Below are 18345 nucleotides of genomic sequence, written 5' to 3'. Positions count from 1 at the left end.
AGGAGAAAGGAGGGTAAGGAAGGGACACCAACCACAGGGATAAGAAAGGGCAGCTGTAGAAAGGAAGATGTATGGTGGGCCTTATTTAGGTAGGTAGCAGACCTTCTCATGCTCCTTGACCACAGTCTTGGAAGCACTCTGAAGGTTATCCCTCCTGCAGAGTACTGCTTCGCAGTACATACACAATATTGTGACCCTTGAAAGGTAAGGGTCAACAGCATCATGAATGGCCTGTGAGGTAGCTGGAGGGATGCGCTTTTCCACAGGAGTGTCTCTTGTGGTGACGGGAGTGGAAACGGAGGATGCTGTAGAGGAACTCAACCTACTACGTTTATCGCAAGGTACAACCTTGCGAATAGCCCCACCGTGGAACAACCTTAGGTGTGGCTTCATTGATGTCGTACCAAAGCTATCAGAACCAGGCCTTCCACGGCACAGCACCATGTGGCACCGATTGCAGATGACCTTATTCGCACAAGCTTTTGGCACTCCATCAAGAGTGGTAAATAACTGCCACACCCAAGACTCACGGCGAGTGCTGGTAGTAGGGACTTCCACTACTTCATCCTCTTCATCCTCTTCATCCGTCTCATCTGGAACCTCAAGCCTGTTCCCCTCTGCAGGCCCTTGGGGGGGTGGTGGTGTTGGAGGGGGTGGCGGTGGTGATGAAGCTGAAGCAGCCATGTTCGCCATCTGGAGGACAGCAGGCAAAAGTCAGCAGCAATGCAGTGAATGCAAGTCAGAAGCAATGCTCTGTCAGCTAGCCAGAAGAACAATGAGGAGCAATTCTAGGGTGTTTTTATAGGGCTGCTGGTGCGCACTTCGCAGACAGCCGGGCTGTCCGCGGACACTTCGAACACCAAATAAAGGCTAAAAAAATTCCAAAAAGTATGTAGATCCCCAGGGACATTGTCTGGGACATGTGCAATGGTGAACTTTTACTGTAAAATACTTTGGATTGTCCAAAAAAGTACTTTTTAAAATGTTCGGGGACCCGGACATTGTCCACAAATAAGGACTCACGCTCAGCGTGGATGCGGTCACATGATGACGTTGTGGACACGTTTGCGAGTGGGACAGCTGTCCGCAGGACACCGAATGTACAGGGACGGTTGTGCGCACGCGCGTGGGTGTTCTACTGACAGTGTTCGGGTCCTCAAACTAATTAAATGTGGGACACACGTGCGACGCACAATTACGGACAGGCGCGATGTTCATCGGACCTATGGGTGTGGTGCGCATGTGCGTAGATGTTCTACGAACAGTGTGGACACTCCCATTTTAATTACGAACAGTACGAACAGGTATCGTGTCCTTAGGACACCTCTATTTTGATTAATTGCGAACATCCCGGACATCGAGTGTGTTCTAAGAACAGTTCCATTTTGATTGCAGACAGTATGGACATCGAGTGTGTTCTAATAACAATTTCATCTTGATTGCAGACAGTACGGACAGGTATAGTGTTCTTAGGACACCTCCATTTTGGTTAAGTGCGGACATCCCAGACATCGAGTTTGTTCTAAGAACAGTTCCATTTTGATTGCGGACAGTACGGACAGGTATAGTGTTCTTAGGACACCTCCATTTTGGTTAATTGTGGACATCCCAAACATCGAGTGTGTTCTAAGAACAGTTCCATTTTGATTGCGGACAGTACGGACAGGTATAGTGTTCTTAGGACACCCCCATTTTGGTTAAGTGTGGACATCCCAGACATCGAGTGTGTTCTAAGAACAGTTCCAATTTGATTGCGGACAGTACGGACAGGTATAGTGTTCTTAGGACACCTCCATTTTGGTTAAGTGCGGACATCCCAGACATCAAGTTTGTTCTAAGAACAGTTCCATTTTGATTGCGGACAGTACGGACAGGTATAGTGTTCTTAGGACACCTCCATTTTGGTAAATTGCAGACATCCTGGACATCGAGTGTGTTCGAAGAACAGTTCCTTTTTGATTGGGGACAGTACGGACACGTATAGTGTTCTTAGGACACCTCCATTTTGGTTAATTGCGGACATCCCAGACATTGAGTGTGTTCTAAGAACAGTTCCATTTTGATTGCGGACAGTACGGACAGGTATCGTGTTCTTAGGACACCGCCATTTTGGTTAAGTGGGGACATCCCGGACATCGAGTGTGTTCTAAGAACAGTTCCAATTTGATTGCGGACAGTACGGACAGGTATAGTGTTGTTAGGACACCTCCATTTTGGTCGATTACAGACATTCCGGACACCCGCACAGTCCACAGAAAACTTAACTGCCTTTTTTTTTAAAAATAAGACACAGAGGAATAAAGTAACAACACACATATTTTATTATTATACACAAATATTAAATTTATGAAAGAGACGGGGAAGCAGAAACTGAGACAAATACAGGGGAATTAGGGGTTTGGAGACGATGGATGGGAGGGGATGAAGGGATGGAAGTCTCATCATAAAGTTTTTCTTGCTGGTGAGGGTTTGGGGATAGTTGACTGGGACATGGAGAGGCAGAACAGGTACATGTAGGACAATGATATTTAATGCTTTCTTTTATGTGGTCCTCCACAAAATGTTTTAAAAGATTGACATTTTTCATTAGCATTTCCATTTTTTGTTCCATTCGCTGCAGAGCATTTTCTAATGTCTCTTTTGGTATATTATGTTCAATGTTTGTATGGTCTGTTAAACAAAAAAGTAATGGTTATTAATGGGCTTATATAGAGAAGTGTGTAGTGATTTTGTATTTTCACTTTTAATTAACTGTTGACTGTTCTTTTATTTACATGTTCGGTTCACTGTTATGCTTAATTACTTGGTTTTCACTTATGTTTATGTTTCACTGGTGCCTGTCCTCGTTCCCTCTACACAAGCTCATTCTATATTGCGGGTGAGTTCGTGGGGATGGAATGTGGGCGAACGACAGTTGGTGTATGAGTGCCGGTGGGCCCACTTGATTAAAGCTGAACAAGAAATCTCCTTTCTAAGTCCCGTCACTTACTTTTCATTGGCAACGAGGTCTGCACGACACAGAGCGGGCCCATCGTCCAGCTCCACAGAGAGAAGAGCGGAGAAGACCCTGCCCCTCCCGAGGCCACCATCCAAGATGAACGCATCAAGATATGTGCAGCAGATCACCAAATCGAAGTCGGCGAGGTACAAGCGGCCGCTCCTCCCGATAGTGTAGAAGCGGCCACAGGAATAGCCGCTCCACTCCCTCAGGAGTTGCAGCGGCCGCGGAAAGGAAGAATATCTCTCCGCAGACCCCGGAGAGATCAGCCGCTCCTCCCATCTTCGTTCGGCGGGCCGCTTCGCCCATTGTGTTTCCTGGGCATAGAAGCGTGCCCTTCTAACAGACACCGTAAATACTGACTGTGAGGGGCACAATCATTATCTGCAACCATATTGGAGGGTAATTAAGCGCACTGACACTTACCTACTTATCAAATAAGGGCACTAGTGGAAGCCTTACTGTGAATAATTTATTCAGAGAATAAGAAGAAGGATCAAAGTTATCCCAATAGAACTGGGACAAAAGTTTCTCATATAAGCTTTCAACTTTAAGCAAGTGAAGCACAAAGGACAGTATTGGTGAAGATACTGCCTGTTAATAAGTAAGGATTGGATAAGCTATAAGCTGGTCATTACAATGGCGGCAGCAAGTATGCTTCCTCCACCACCTTTCCTGTCAGAACCCGGCACTCCTGTCATTAAGTGGGACAGGTGGAAAAGGTTATTTGACACATATCTGATAGCAATTGGAGGAGATAAATGTGCCCCTTCAAGGAAAGAAGCAATATTATTACATAATTTAGGGCCAGAAGGGCGAAGTGTCTTTGACAGATTATCTGACCCCACAGACATGGGTCAAGGAGAAGAAGACCAGTTCACAGTGGCTATCAGAAAACTACAGGCACGCTTTGAGCCAAGAAAAAATATCACCTTTGAGAGGCACAGATTCTTTTCCAGAAACCAAGATTCCTGTGAACCAGTGGAGACTTTCATTGCAGCATTACGTACATTAAGTCATTCATGTGACTTTGGACCTCTGAGTGACTCCCTGCTTCGTGACCAATTAGTATGCTGTACTAACAACAACAGGATACAGGAAAGACTATTATCGAAGGATCTGTCCTTAGAGCAAGCAGTTGAAGTAGTGAGAGGAATGGAGGAGACTACTAAATATATGGCCAGTATGAAGTCAGATAAGAGTAGCAGTGAGGTGGCAGCAATCAAGAATGGGAAGAGGCAAATTACCGGGAAGGGTATAAAGTGTTTCAAGTGTGGTAGCAACCGCCATATCTCGTCAACCCCTTTCTGTCCTGCAAGGAATGCCAATTGTCTAAAGTGCAAAAGAAAGGGATGTTTTGCTAGAGTCTGCAGAGAAAATTCTGTAGTGGAAAGCATAGAAACTAGCATCAGGTGTCCCGAACAGGAGGAAAGCACAGCGGTGCAACAAAACATACAAATTAAACATGTATTGGAGATTGAGGATGTCTCTGGTGGAGAGAAAGGACCGATAGATGTTTTCATGGTTAATAATAGAGTGGTTACGATGAAGGTTGACAGTTGCTCACCGTGGACAATAATGTCCAAGGAAACATTCTTGAATTGCGTTAGAGGCATTATAGAAGATTTGTGTAAAGCCACAATTGAACCGTATGCCTACGGCAATGTTAAACATGAGTTATTAAGAAAATACACGGCTGTCATCAAATTCAAAGGAAGAAGTTGTGAGGCTGAAATATACGTTACAAAAGAAGGGCCATCCTTGTTAGGCTGTAGTGAGCTGAAGAAACTAGGAATAAAGATACAAGCCAATGCGTAATGCCCAGTTATGGTGGCTGAAATTAAGGATCAATGGGAAAAGGAATTTCCCAAAGTTTTCACGGATGATCTTGGAAAATTTAATGGATATGAACACTAGATCAAACTTAAGAGAAATGCGACACCAAGAATAGACAGTGTTAGGTCGTTGCCTCAGAATCTTAAGAGTAAGGTGAAAGCAGAGATTGATTCTCTACTCCAAGGAGGTGTCATAGAGAGAGTGGAAGGTGCTGAATGGTTGTCGCCTGTGGTGATAGCAACTAAACCAAGTGGCGATATAATTCTATGGGGGTCATTCCGAGTTTGGAGGCAGCCATGGTGCTGTTAGCACCATGGCTGCCTCCAAACCCGGGTCTGTGTCTGGTGTCTCTGAATGGTGTCTTACCGGGTCATTCCAACCTTGGAGGACCCGGTAGGTCCCCATTCAGAAAACCATTACCCATTCCCGTTTGAGCCCCCATAGGGCTCAATGGGAATGTGGAAGGCGCTAATAACGGGCCCGCAAATAGCGGGCCTGTTATTTGCACTCTGGTCCCCTTACGGGTCCTGCTAGGGAACCTCGGAATAGGGTGGTAAGGTGTTAACCTTACCGGTGCCGGTAACCCCTTACGGCCCACCTCGGAATGACCCCCTATTTGTAGATTTGAGAGAACTGAATAAAAACATACTAGTAGGCCATCATCCCCTGCCTAACATCAGTGAGAAACTAGCAACATTGAATAAAGCGAGGGTCTTTTCAGTCATTGACTCATCACAAGCATACCACCAAGTTCCACTTACTGAAGATTGTCAACATCTTACATCTTTCATTACTTCGGAGGGAACATTCAAATACTGTAGGATGCCGTTTGGTTTAGCCTCGGCAGCCGCAGTATTTCAGGGGGTTATGGAAATGATCATGGAGGGAGTTCACAATGTAGTGATATTTCAAGATGATGTTCTATTATATGCTAATTCCAAAGAAAAACATGACCAGTTACTTAGGAGGGCACTGTCAAGATTGGGGGAGGTGGGTCTCACGGTTAAAAGAAACAAATGTAAGATCTCCGTACACAGTGTGGAGTACCTTGGTCATGTAGTATCTAGCCAAGGGGTGAATCCAAAAATTAGTCTGGTTAATGCTATTGAAAATGCACCATGTCCATCAGATAAAGATCAAGTTAGATCTTTTCTTGGTCTAGCGGAATATTATCATAAATTTGTGAAAAATGTTGTCATCATATCTATGCCTATAAGGGCTCTATTGAAAAAAGGGGTGAAATTCCAATGGTCCACACAGTGTGAAATGGCATTTAGGGGAATTAAAAAGGGAATTGTACATGCACAGTCTATTGGAAGGTTTGGTGATGACGATCGTACAGTGCTAGTGGTTGATGCAAGTATTTTGGGTTTGGGGGCTACTTTGCTACAATATGATTCCAATAAGACAGAGAGAGTCATAGCATTGAGGAAATGTGATTGTCTTAGAAGGAGGTGAGGTGTGGTCACAGGGTAGGTTGGCTTTTCACAGTACAAGGGAGGAAAATGGGGAGGATCAAGCTGTTGATAAAGGAATAAACAGAGATGAGCTCAGAAATGAAGTCTCTAAGGAAAAGTCTCTTTTAAATGAAAATGAGAAAGAAAAGGGTGAATCTAGATCTAGTTCCAGGAGAACAATTCACAAACCTGGTTGGTTAGAAGATTTTGTAGAATGAATTACCTGAAACCTCATTTTATTTTGTTTAAAAGTTTGGGGAAGGAGGTATGTAGTGATTTTGTATTTTCACTTTGAATTAACTGTTGACTGTTCTTTTATTTACATGTTCGGTTCAGTGTTATGCTTAATTACTTGGTGTTCACTTATGTTTATGTTTCACTGGTGCCTGTCCTCGTTCCATCTACACGGGCTCATTCTATTTTGTGGGTGAGCTTGTGGGGATGGAATGCGGGCGAACGACAGTTGGTGTATGAGTACCGGTGGGCCAACTTGATTAAAGCTGAACAAGAAATCCCATTTCTGAGTCCCATCACTTACTTTACAAAGTGTCTACCATTAGTATCACTGTCTTCACTGATTTCATCACATGGGACATTTTCTTTAAGCCATTCCAAAGTACTGGACATTTTTGTGTAAAAAAATATATTACTTTTAGTGTACCTAATACAGAAAGTTTAGAAATATATGAGAACAATGACGTTTACTAGTTTCTGGTATGTGTTGTTGTTACTGTTGTATAGGTCTGCTGTTGCTTCTTGCTGTGCAGTTTCTGTGAGGTAATTATGTTGGAGGCATATCTTTTTTGTTTTGGTATATTCCTTTCTAGTGCATATGCTATTTAAATGGACTGTTGATGTCTTACATATATAGGTTCCAATTCTTATTTATTATTCCATATAATGTGTTCATGTGCTGCTTTTTTAACTTGTTCAGTGTTTATATTGCAGATAAAACAATCTAAGATACCCCCTGAGTTTTTGGGTAGTGTTGATGTTGACCGCATCTGTCCACGGACATACGCACAGTCCGCAGACATCAAAATCACTAGCTTGGGGTTCAGTATATTCTATGTTACATGTATATAAAGTAAGGAAAACCTAGTAAACACCTATCAAATTCACACTATGTATATCTATATTCACTAAAAAAAAAAAACGTTGGTAAAGGGAGGTTATGGTTAAGTTGCGCTATTAAAAACCTATGATATTCAGTAAAAAAACGTTGTTAAAGGGAGGTTATGGTTAAGTTGCGCTACTAAAAACCTATGTAATTCAGTGAAAAAAACTTTGTTACAGGGAGGTTTTGGTTACAAGTAAAACCGAAAAACTCCTGAAATTTGCCAATTATGGTAAACTAAGCTACCATAACTCGTGCCACCACCGTGCGCTGCTAAGACTAACACCCAGGACATCAAAGATGACATCACAAATGTCATTGATGACATCACTGATGACATCACATATCTGGCTCCCTCATTTTCCTCTACTGACATATCTAGGCCAGTAACTGCCAGGAACTAAACATTAAAAAAGTACTATATTTGTAGACTTATACTTCAAATATGTTCTTACATTAGTTCACTTGGGGTTCGCGCACAGCATATGAAACATATGCATAGGGGAAAACACAGACTTGGAAAACAGCAATGCTTTGTATGTATGAAGATGATCAGTAAGGTTATCAAAATATTTTTATAGTTTTGCTGTTTTTTATTACTGTACTTTCCCTACATATGCTCATATTTATATACATGTATTCACACTACTTTCCTTAGGGTCCAGTCACATTATGTGATACATGTACATAGCGAAGTAGTAGCTTTGAAGTAGTGCAATCGTTTCTGTGCATGAAGATAATCAGTTAGGTTATGAAGATTGTCTGGTAATGCTGCTCTTGTTTTCACTTCATTTTCCCTGTATATGCTCATATTTCAGTGTGTTGTTGTCTGTTTCTGTTTTGTTTGCAATAATGCAATTATATAGAAACTGGGTTTTATTAGCTACTTATTAAATATTTCAGTGAACACAAAACTCTAATAAGAAAGCATCTATCATTTCACTATTCAACATGGCAAGATTATTAATATTGCACCTCCATCATGTATGCTCCACACATTTTCTGTTTCTACATGAGTACTTTGGTATATTAAAGACTTATAGAATGTATTTGTATCTCGGCATTGCTTAATGCACTACGTACCTCATGATATTTATTCCAATGACCGTTGACACTTTATCAACATTACAATGAGAACCCCTTGTACAGACTTTTCATGAAAAGTAAATGCACATGTGATGTCATCAGTGATGTCATCAATGACATTTGTGATGTCATATTTGATGTCCTGGGTGTTAGTGTTAGCCGTGCACGGTGGCACGAGTTACGGTTGCTTATCTTACCATAACTGCCGAATTTCAAGGGTTTTTCGGTTTTACTTTGAACCATAACGTCCCTTTAACAACATTTTTTTACTGAATTTCATAGGTTTTTCGTAGTGCAACTTAACCATAACGTCCCTTTAACAAAGTTTTTTCACTGAATTTCATAGGTTTTTAGTAGCGCAACTTAACCATTACGTCCCTTTAACAAAGTTTTTTCACTGAATTTCATAGGTTTTCGTAGCGCAACTTAACCATAACGTCCCTTTAACAAAGTTTTTTCATTGAATTCCATAGGTTTTTAGTAGCGCAATGATGTATCCTGCCTCCTGCAGGATGTACCCTGAGTCAGTAACACACAAAGAGCAGGTACCAGGCTGACTCAGGTATGTAGAAAGGAAACATGCTTTATTCTCTTGGTTACAGGTTCAGTATAGAATATAGGAGAGAGAGATCATCAGTAGCTTCTTCCCTGGTTCCCTGCCCAGCTCCAAGTCCATAACCGTCTCTCCTGGAACCTCAGGTGCCCCAACACTCCAAGCTCCCCTAGCATTCCAACACTGCTCTTACACTGACTCAGACCCATTCATACATATGCAGGATACAACACATCCCTCCCTTTTACAATCAAAAGAAAACGCACAAACTCACAACCATGATAGGACTAACAACCACAACATTTCTACTACTCCTTCCACCCTGGCCTGCCACACCAGGGTCTCAGTGCCGCCACCACCAAGCACAACCTTGCCACAATGGACAAACAAAAACCAAAACTACAAACCAAAACCCTCCAAACAAAACACCTTCCGCCAGGCCTGCCACTCCTGGCCTCAAGTCTGCCACACTTGAGCACAAACCCAACACCCCGACAGAGGCTAACTCACCTGCCAAAATAGTGTAGCCACGAATCTAGAAAACTTACACAAAGGCCAAAACAGATAGTCCTAAACATGCCAACAATGATCCCATGCACTCTAATACATATCCCAACAACCATGCCTCATCCTCCTCCCCTAAAGAAAACATGAAAAAGGAATGAAAAATCTAGAAAAGAGACATATGACACAAAGATCACAAAAATACAACACGCAACCACAATAGGAAAAGGTGTGGCGCGAAAATATGCATAGCAAAAAGGGCTATGTTAGGATGAAAAACAACAGACCACTACTAAGATGGGGAATAGTAGTGCAGTGCAAATATCAAAATTTTGCACACCCAAAAATCAGACACACCTCAAAAGATTGAAGAAATAATGGTTTGATCTGAAAACTCAGAATTAAAAATGTTAATAACTTAAACTGAACAAAGCCCAGTAACCCATGCCAGTGTAGGGACCCTAATGATCCAATTATCCACTACAACTCTACAAAATAACCACTGGCCTACCACCTGTGTGCCCTCCACTACAATTCAAAACCAACATTTGAAACTGGCATGCAAAAACAACAAAGTACCTCCTCCCGTATTGTAAGAGGATTCAATTCAACACTACAGCTAAGTCAACACCTAGTCTATAATACTGAATGAAAACCCTTATTGATATATCTTTATGTCCAGTTCATGCGTTCTGGGTGACTACCCCTATATAACACCCCTCTCTTGGAATCCCCCTGACCCCACTGAGCCAAGAAGTAGTTCTGTTTTGCAAGTTAAAAGGTTTATTTGATAATTTAAACAATATAGATATATATATCCCACTTTATAATAAATTAATAATTGAATATCACACTTAATCTGATATGATAAAGATTAACAACAGAGAATCTGGCACTAGCACACTTCGTTATAATCACTAAGGAGTTGAGATGAAATGGATAAGGTAGCACACTGGTAAATAGGTACAGAAGTATAATGTGGTAGAGAATGCTTTATGTAAGCTCAGGTGGATGCAATATTCAATGAATGCAGTACAGAAAATACTCAATATGATTTCAACCAAACAATGTAATCACTTTTCTCTGGCAATCCCCTCCCCCCCCTTGATCCAAGGCAAGGAAATGGAAGGAAAACACACAGTTCTCAGAAATGCAATCAATGTAAATCAGTTCACCCCAGCAAGCTTACACTACAGAAATTTAAAACACAGGCAAATGCTTTGATATGTGCTAGCAATGGATGAGAAATATGCTGGAAATGCTTTTAATTCCCTTTCAGAGGTTCAGGGTGAGTGGTATCTAGTTAATATTAGTCCAGGCTCACACTAGCAATGATGCAAGGATAGTTAGCAGGTTAAACGAATTTCTGGCAAATGGAAGGCAAGCAGCAGCAGTTTTTACATGTGAAGAAATTTGCAAATCGCGGTAAAATTCGCGAATGCGTGTTCCGCGATTGCGGTAAAACTATAAGGGGTAGGAATGCGGTTCTAGGTTCGTAGGAAAGCACAAACGGTTGCGGAGATATGAGCGATTTTGTGAAGGTCGTTTTTCAGATTTGAAATTTTAAAGTTCAAAAAGACAAGTGCAGCTTGCAACTAGGAAATGACAAGTGACAGCTTTACAAATGACAGGTGACAGTTAGGAGGCAGTTCTACTTAGATTAAATAGATTGAATTATATTATTTTAACTAGGAGATTGGTTCTGCACAGTTTTCTAGGTACTCACACTATATTCTTGAGTGAAATGGGCCTCGCCATGGATCTGGTCAGGTTTTAAACTCGCCTCTGGTCTCTGCACTTCACAGTGATCTGGGTCAGCTCTCTCTGGTTCTCTGGTCTGGGTCTCTAGTTCTGGATAGATTGAAGTCTCTAGTTTGGCTCTCTGGAGGTTTGAGGGAGGTAAAGTATGGATTTTTCCGGCAGAGCTTCCAGCGGCAGATGGATTTCAAGGTCCCTATCTGTCCTGTCTGTCTGCTTTTATGTGTTTAGAATGTGGGTGTGTTCTAGCATCACTGACCCTACCTCTCTCTCAGCTTCTAATTGGTCAAACTTCCATTTATCATTTGATTGGGGAATGAACTGTGAGTCAGAGGGATGTCATTTTATGGCTTGCAGATAGGACACTCCTCTGTCAGATTGCACACATTCTATATTTGATAATAAAAGACATATTTCAGAGTTACACAGTTGTTTGAAATTACATATACATGGTGTGGCTGAATTTAGCCATGTCTCTGTCCAAATCTGCTGTTTCTAAGAGCTTGCATTCAGAAATGGCAGATAATTGACTTTTTAACTGATTTTTCAATTTCTGACATTGACCCAACTTTACATACATGTGTGCAGGGAGTATGGACATTAACTGATGAAGTTTCAGATTTTTAACATGCATACATTTAGAGTAATATCCACTTTTCCGCTAAAACCCCCCTGAACACGCCACCGGGTCGAAAAACCTCTTAAAATGTGGGCAGAAAAATCACAAGAATTATGGTATCATTTATAAAATTTTCACATGTCTGCTCTATGAATGATCCATCTTTTTAAAGTTATGTTCTGGCTCCAAAGGGGTGTGGTTTCCTCTCAGCACAAGGTAGAAATACTGGTTTATCCAGTTCTGCCAAGCCAGCTTGCTCTCACAGGCAGTGCTCCTCCCAGCTTCTGCCAAGAGGAAGCTACATTTTACGACTGCTGTAATAAAACCTTTGCCTGAGTCAGGAGAGGCTCATTGTTCAAGAGGAAGCCATTTATGATCCTCTCAATAAACCCTCTGCCTGGGTGAAGGGAGTTGCATTGTTCACTCTCCTGCAGAGCACAGGTAATTCAATTATCAGATAGATGGCATATCCTTAGTGTGAGCAGCAAAAGGGCAGCTAGGCCTGGGAACACAGCTGTGACTCAAGTTTCACTCCTGATGGGGGTAGTTGCCAGGCAAATTGGAATCTCTTTAAGCTGTCATTTCTGTTCCCCAGTTTCTGCATTCAAATAAAACTAAACATTTTCACATATGCAGCTAGAAGGCTGATTCTAAGTTTAAAACTATGACATTTAAACAGTTACAAAGGCATGTGACACCAAACATAGGGAACTCATTTAATCTAAACATTTTCGATTTTAGTGTCTTTAAATCCAGTGCAACTTAAACTGCTGACTCCATAGCAGTTTTGTTATAAGCATTGTTTTGGGCTCTTCATTTCCCAGATTTTGTAGGCACACAACACTCCATTCTACCAAATGTCTGCTGGTGTCCAGTGAGTTTTTAGATGTGTTGCAATGTTTAAAATAGACAGTTTGAGCCTGCCTTCAGAGAAACACAGGGTGGTTTTAAACTGCCGGATTTTGGATAGTGGTGAGTACTGGTACTGCACCCATTTTTGGGATTTAAGAAAATGAATTCCCAACAATTCTAGGTTGCATTTGGCAATCAGCATTGCCATTCCCAATGGTTTCAGACTACTGTGCGGGTAGTCCAATGGTGATTTTAAAGCGCTTTGAAGCTAACCGGCACTCCTGTTTTTCCTTTGGCAACCCATTTCCCTCATGGCAACCCGGCCTTTCGTTCTCGCACTGGTGGGTGGCAAGTGAGGCAACCATTTCGGTGTGCGCACAAACTGCGCAGCTTTCCTGGATTTCGGCGCACATGTGGGTTTTCCGCCATCTTGAATTTTCTAAGCCCACAGCACCAAATGTTGTGGCATGATAGCTTAAACGTGGGTCAGGAAACCCAACAAGCCCCCCCACGCGACTGCACTTTGAATTTGAGTCGATGGGGAGTCGCGTGCCCAAGGGTTTTGACCCACGCACCGGTCTGTCCGCATAATCTTCTTCCTCTTCTGTAGACGGCATAGTTCAGCATCTTCTTCTCCATCCGGTACTGATCGATCAGTTCTCCTCGCCGGTCCTGATGGGAATATTGGGCGGTCCACTGGGCCCATTGGATCTTCGTTACCGGTCTCCGGATCACCCTCCTTGGCCCGTCTTCAGGTTTTCTTTCTCCTAGGACGACAAAGGAAGAGCGGCAATACCTACTCATAGACGTTTTTTCCACCACTGTTGAGATAGTGGGGCAGCATATGCATTTCATCATAACGAAACATTACATTCTTATTTTGATAAAAAACAGTATAACTAAGAGACAGTTTCATGCAAATCACAATATTTTAGAGACTAGATGTGGTATGTTTTATGGTTGGAACTGAATTAGTCTGAGACAGTACCCGCTAGGATTCCAGAGGATTCCTCCAGTTGTTGCAGAGTGTGCCTGGGATGGCAACACTTCAACTGGTTTATGTGGACCCACTTGTCTTCCCCCGCTGCCAAAGGACCTTTGGGGATGTGGATTTTGTAGGCCACAGGGGAGATTTTGTCTATGATCTCAAAGGGTCCTTTCCATGTAGGCAAAAATTTGCGCTGCTTGGCCTGGTTCCTTTGGAAGTTGTATAGATAGACCCGGTCTCCCACCTGATATTCCTTCCTGGAAGTTTTCAGGTCATAATGGGTCTTCATGCTATCAGCTGATCTTTCTAGATTCCGCTGAGCATAAGCAAAAGCATGTTGGAGGTGTTTCCTTAAATTCCCTACATACTCATGAGTAGTGGAGGCATTTATCAGTGTCTGCTCTTGGGTCCTATAGAGCAAATGCTGAGGAAGCACCATCTTGCGTCCAGTCATCAACTCAAATGGTGACATTTTGGTTGCAGATGAAGGGGTAGATCTGATAGCCATTAGGACCAGAGGTAATCGGATATCCCAACTTGGCCCAGAATCTGCCACAAACTTCTTTAATATGCTCACAATTGTCCGGTTATATCTCTCTACTGCCCCAGAAGAAGCTGGTCTATAAGCAATATGCAGCTTTCTCTTGACCCCCAGTATCTCCCACATCTTTGTCATTACTTCACTGGTGAAGTGGCTACCTCTGTCTGACTCAATCCTTTGAGGTAGACCAAAACGGGAAAAGATGTGGTTAATCATCAAGGCAGCTGCAGTTTCTGCCTTGCAATTTGGGGCTGGGAGACATTCCACCCACTTGGTAAACAAGCATGTCACAGTCAACATGTACTTATTCCCCCTAGCCGAGCGAATCACAGGGCCTACAAAGTCGATTTGTAAATCTGACCATGGCAGTGTCATTCCCCTCTTTTGTAAAGGCGCCCGGTGCGTGAGGGATGATGGCTGAAATTGTGCACACACAAGACACCCCTTCAAGTATTGGTCGAGGTCCTGCCCCATGTGTGGCCAGTATGCAACCTCTCTTAAGATTTCCAATGTTGTGTGAAACCCCCTATGACCGGCGGTGGCCGCATCATGGGCGTGACTTATCATCAGGCTTCGGAATGAGGTAGGAACCACCCACTGATCGTGGCCAGCTTTGGATTTCCTTACCAACAAACCGTCTTGGATCCGGAACATTTTTGGACATTTCATCAACACTCTTAGGTCCTCTTTCCCAATATAATCGGTATCCGTCAGGGGAAAGTTCTCAGGGTCCTCAAGGTGCTGGTAAAATTTACCAATTATTGGATCCCCCTTCTGAGCAGTAATCAAATCAGCATCAGGGGTCTCCTTACTCCATTGTGCAATTGAAAGGTCGTTGTGAGCATTTGTCTGGGACCTAGTGATGGCAGTGACCTGGATTTCCCCCAACAGGGACTCAATCTCAATTAGATCCCCTTGGATGGCCCCGGTTTTGGCCAGCTGATCAGCTAAGTCATTTCCAGTTTTGTCTGGTCCCTCTACTTTGGAATGACCCTTAATCTTTTTCCAGTAGATGGTCATCCCATTCGATGTGACCAGATCATCAATGTTTTGGATCAACTTCCCATGTTTCAAGGGTTTGTTGTTAGCACATAACATGCCTCTGTTTTTCCAATTAACCAGGTGCTCCACGAACCCGTTCCGTACATAATCCGAATCTGTGATTATGACCAGTTCGTGGAGTTGATGCTGGACAGCAGTGAGGATGGCCTGATGCACAGCCATCAATTCTGCCACCTGACTACTTCGGGGACCAATTTTGTATCCAGCGGAGGGTTCTGGGGACTCATTCACCCATGCATTCCCTACGCCAGCCACCAGTTCTTTCTCCCCGTTGTTGTCAACATGGTAAGAGCATCCATCCACATAGACAGTGGGCATTCCCTCACACTTGTCCTCTTCAAAGACTTTGTGTGGGGAATTAAGGTATGCCTCCATGTTGTCCTTTATTTTTAGACTTTCGTCCTCGAGACAGTTTTCTCTGGCACAATCATGCAAGTCAGCCAGACCTTGCGCGAGGGGACTCTTCTTGTTTTGGCCATATCTGACCTCCACAGGAAAGCCTTGCATTGACAGAATCCAGGAAGTAATTCGGGAATTACTCACATTTCCGGCCCGGATTCTGTCACTTTGGAGATATTGCAGAGGCTGGTGTGGAGTCTCCACTATGATGTATTCCCCCTGGATAAACGGGCGGTAATTCTTCAATGCCCACACCGTTGCCAGGAGTGCCTTCTCACAATCGTTGAATTTTTCCTCCACAGAGGATAAAGTTTTGCTCGCATAGGAGATTACTTTATTGACCTTGTCATGCTTTTGATATAATACTGCCGTCAAGCACGTATTAGAGAACACTGTCTCCAGGAAGAACTCCTTGTTTCTGACCGGGTAAGCTAGGCAAGGCGCTTGTGAGAGGCTTCTTTTGAGTTGTTTTACTGCCTCGGCTTGTTCTGGACCCCATTCCGACTTGACCCCCCCCTTCAGGAGATGAATCAGGGGTCTGGTGATCTCTGCGTAGCCCTCAATGAACTTTCTGCTGTAATTAGTCAGTCCAAGGAGGCTCCTTAGTTCCCGCAGCGTTGTGGGGTCTTTCAGTTTCTGAAGTGCTTCCACTTTCTTTTCCTGGGGACAAAGACCCTGAGGAGTAATCTCATGCCCCAAGAAGTTAACACGGGTTTTACACCACTGCGCTTTCTGAAAGGAAAGTTTTGCTCCGGCGGCCCTCAACTGTGTCAGAACATAACGGATCTCCGCTATGTGTTCCTCAACAGTTGAGCTTTTGATGAGGACATCATCTACATAAGCCAGGTTACCCCTTGCACCCAAGTCGGGCATGGCCTTGTGTAGAAAAATATTGAATTCATTGCCAGAGTTGAGGTATCCGAAGGGAGTCCGGGTCCATGTGTACTGCTGGCCCCCAAAGGTAAAAGCCAGCTTGTATTGGTCCTCCCTACTGACAGGCACAGTCCAGTATCCATTGGTCAGGTCTATTGCAGTGAATACCTGTGACCCCTGGATCTGGGCCAGCCCTTGGTCAATGTAGGGCAGAGGCCATCGGGAAGTATGGACCCGTTTGTTGAGCTCCCTGAGGTCGGCGCAGAGTCTCCACTGGCCGTTTGGCTTCAATATCCCCAGCACCGGATTATTGAAGGTGCTGTGGACTGGACGGATTATTCCCCGGGACTCAAGGTTCTTAATTATTTCAGTAAGGGACTCCATTGATGCGAGAGGCAAGCGATATTGCTTCACAAACACAGGAGTCATGCCAGGGTCCGTGGGGATTGTTGTTGTGTGGATGTCAGTGCGACCACAGTCATATGAGTCTACCGCAAAGAGATCTTGGAAATCCAAGAAAACTTGTTTCAACTTTTGCTTTTGTTCCAGAGTCACACAGGCATCAGCTAGGTTGACTCTCTCTTCCACCATCTGCCTGAAGCCTGGAAAGACTTCTGGTTTGGCTATCTCCGCGGCCTCCTCCAGCTGGGTGGAGAAGTCCCTGGTCAGAGTGCTGATTTGGACCAGAGGCTTCAGGTGGGAAAGGCAGCCCTCATGGACCTGGAAAATCACCTCATCCCTCCTGAAGTCACACGTCACATCTTCCTTACCATAAGGGCAGGAAGTGTACACCAGGAAGTTCCCCCCATGCCGGGTAAAAATCCTGTCTGGTGTTGTATTGTCCTCACTGTCACTGTCAAAACAGTCCTTGGGGATTGGTCCTAACAGTTCATTTACTAAGTCGATGGAAAAATGTCGGTCATCAACCGCCATTCCAATAATGGTGCCTGCGGCTAGAGTAATACTCTTTAAGTCGCTGTTGTCCACCTCTATTAGAATGGTGTCATGTTCTATGTTGACTAATGGAGTTGGGTTTACCCCTAACCCTTGCAGTTGGAGAGAAGCATTTAGATGTATGTAAGCATCAGGGTTTTGCAAATATTGTCCTCTTTTAACTTTCACTTCCAGGGAGAATTGTCGGGTCCTTTCTGGGATGATGACTTCCTCTTTGATCTGAATTTCAACTGCATAAGGTAGCAATTGAGCTGACCTAAATGCTTTTTCTGGATCATCAAAGCCCATGGGATTATCCGCTAATCGGGACCAAGCTTTGAAGTTTATTAGGTCCAAACTAATGGCAAAGCGATTGAGAATGTCACTGCCTAAGTAAAAGGCGGCAGGGACGTCTCGCACGACCCAACAATTGTGGACTATGCTCTTGTTGCCAATGGAGATTTTGAGCATACACCTGCTTGGCAGGAGATGTTTGGAATTAGGTGCTTCCAGGTCCATTTCCCATTTGTCTATCAGTTTGAAGGGGGGAATGGCTGGATCTTTTGGGAGTTGGCGAAACATGGCTTCGCTGATGAAGCTCTTACCGTTGTTCACACACACTCGAGCGAGAACAGAGTCCTTCCCATCATTTAACTGAACAGGGATGAACAACTGCTCTCCAATTTGCTGAATATCAGCCAGGCTCTGAGCTGATTTCACATCTTTCTGGACTATAGGAGTGGGAGTTTCAGATTGTGGATTGGTATAG

This window comes from Ambystoma mexicanum, chromosome 4q (assembly GCF_040938575.1).
Source record: "Ambystoma mexicanum isolate Mex_15411 chromosome 4q, UKY_AmexF1_1, whole genome shotgun sequence".
Lineage (NCBI taxonomy): Eukaryota > Metazoa > Chordata > Amphibia > Caudata > Ambystomatidae > Ambystoma > Ambystoma mexicanum.
The sequence above is the reverse complement of the archived record's forward strand: the minus strand, read 5'-3'. Positions refer to the sequence as shown.